Source organism: Saccopteryx bilineata, chromosome 2 (assembly GCF_036850765.1).
Source record: "Saccopteryx bilineata isolate mSacBil1 chromosome 2, mSacBil1_pri_phased_curated, whole genome shotgun sequence".
Classification (NCBI taxonomy): Eukaryota; Metazoa; Chordata; class Mammalia; order Chiroptera; family Emballonuridae; genus Saccopteryx; species Saccopteryx bilineata.
In genome coordinates, this window is record NC_089491.1 from 272,608,472 (window position 1) to 272,611,251 (window position 2,780).

Sequence of the window (2,780 nt, forward strand, 5' to 3'; positions counted from 1 at the left end):
AAAAACTAATAATTGATGCTTCTCATCTCTCTCCGTTCCTGTCTGTCCCTGTCTATCCCTCTCTCTGACTCACTCTCTGTCTCTGTAAATAAATAAATAAATAAATAAAATTTTTAAAAAAATAAATGAAACGACTAGAATACGCAAGTCCGTAGATACAGAAAGCAGATTATAGGGTGCCAGGGCTGGGGGGGGAGGGATCAGGGAATGACTTTCATGGGTACGAGCTGTCCTTTTGGGGTAATGAGAATGTTTCAGAACTAGATATGATGAGAGTTTCACAACACTGAACGTACTAAAAGTCACTGAATTCTATGCTTCAGAATGCTTTGTATGGTTTATCTTTTTTCACTGATTGCTTTTAGAGAGACAGAGAAAGGAAGGGAGAGAGGTGGAGAAAAAGAAGCATTCATTTGTTGTTCCACTTAGCTGTACGTTCATTGTTCACTTTTTTATGTGCCCTGACCAGGGATCAAACCCTCAACCTTGGTGTTTCCAAACAACACTCTAACTGACTGAGCTAACCAACCAGCGCCTAGAATGCTTTAAAAGCTGAATTTTATGTTCTGTCAATTTTTTTTCAATTACAACCCTGCTGACTGTGGCTAGTGCTCTCTTTAAAGGGGGGACAGGTCTCCTTTTCCCCACAGTACTCACCACTCTCTAATGTCTTACAGCTGTCCCATTTACTCACTTAGGTCCCCTCTCTGGCCTGTGTACTCTTCTGAGTGCACCTGCCCCTGGTGTAAGGGGGTGTGAGTGGGGTTCAGCCTCACAGCTGAGCACCCCGTGGGTAGCCACCACCTGCGCAGCTGTCCCAGGCAGCCCTGACGAAGAGCAGGAGGACAGGTGGATTTCCGAACCCATGAGCTATGGATGCCCCGGAGGTAGGGAAGGTCTTAGCCACACATGGGGAGAGAAGCAGATCTGGGGACTTGTGGGGAAGTTGGGGTCAGAGCCCTGGCACAGCTACCCTGTAATGGATATGGGAACATGCTGCAGAGGGACTGTTGTTCCTGCTGCCCAAGTGAGGGGACTTGGCCCCAAAGCGCCTGCCTCCAGCATCCTCTCCAGCTCTGTAGCTGGGGACCTAGGGAGCAGCACCTTGAGGTCCTGGGTTTCTGTCCCTGGAGCTGTCAGCTCTGACTGTGACCCCAAATCAGATTAACAGCCTCCTCCCAAAGCAGAGCCAAGGCCAGCCATCTGGAAAAACCCATCTGCTGCTGTCTAATACACTAATTCAGCTTCGGGGATCAGCTTCGAAGAGGGAGGGGGCAGTGAGAAGGGAAGGGATGCCCTGAGAAATGCCCAGGGTGCAGCCGTGGGGGTGGGGGCCAGGGTACTGGTTCTAGATTTCTCTGAGCCCCCGCCCCCAGAGGTCAAAGCCACAGCTGTGGGGACAGGCCTCCCCAGACCCCTGCCTCCAGCTAGGACTGCTACCCAAGACCAGCGACACAATTTACAGGGCTCGGTGCAAAATCAAAATGCTGGGCACACATTCAGACGTTATGAAGAGTTTTAAGACGGTGGCTACGGGACCTTAAGCAAAGCATGCTCCCCCCCCTCCCGTGTGCCTGCATGGGCTGTACACACCATGAAACTGGTTCTGTCCCCTCCTGGGGGGGGGTCAGGTTGGCTCTGGGTCCCCCACAGCTCCCGAGCTTCAGGGACAGTGTTGGCCTAGTGTGGTGCCTGGGGCCGAGAAAGGCAGCATGTCTGCTACATTCATTATAGCAGAGAAAAAGTCAACTGTAAAACATCACAGCGCTCCATGTCAGATCCAGTAAGTAAGTTGGCTATAATTTTAAAAAATAAATGAAACCAGAAAATAAGTGTCAGTAAGGATGTGAAAAAATTGAAAGCCCGACACTGTGCTGGTGGGAATGGACATGGTGAGCTGGCAAGGAGAATAGCTTGGCAGGTCCTCAAAATGCTAAACATAAGAGTCACCATCCGACCCGACTGGGCCCTTGGTCACCTAGGCGCACACCCCAAAGAATGAAAAGCACATGCCCATACAAAAACAGGCATGTTCCCAGTGGCACTATTCATAATAACCAAAGGGTGGATTCAACCCAAGTGTCCATCAGTGGATGAAGGGTAAACAAAGGTGGTCCATCCACACAGTGGAGTACGACTCGGCCATGGAAAGAAACAAAGCACTGGCCTGACCAGGCGGTGGCACAGTGGATAGAGCGTCGTACTGGGACATGGAGGACCCGGGTTCGAGACCCTGAGGTTGCCAGCTTGAGCGCGGGATCATCGGGTTTGAGCAAGGCTCACCAGCTTGAGCCCAAGGTCACTGGCTTGAGCAAGGGGTTATTCGGTCTGCTGAAGGCCTGCGGTCAAGGCACGTATGAGAAATCAATCAATAGACAACTAAGGAACCACACAAAGAATTGATGCTTCTCATCTCTCTCCCTTCCTGTCTGTCTGTCCCTATCTGTCCCTCCCACAAAAAAGAAAAAGAAAAAAGAAACAAAGCACTGACACCTGCTACCATGTGGGTGAACCTGGAGAACATGACACTGAGTGAGAGAAGCCAGGCACAGAAGGCCACACAGCGTGTGAGCCCATTGCTATGAAACACCCACAATAGGCGACTCCACAGAGACGGAAAGCTGGTGGCGGTTGCCAGGCGCTGGAGGAGCAGGGATGGGAGGGTGACTATTAGGGGTTCGGGGTTTTGGGGCCGGGAGATGACATAAATGTCCTGGAAGTAGATAATGTTGACAGTTGCACCACACCGTGAATGAACTAAATGTTACTAATGGTCCGTT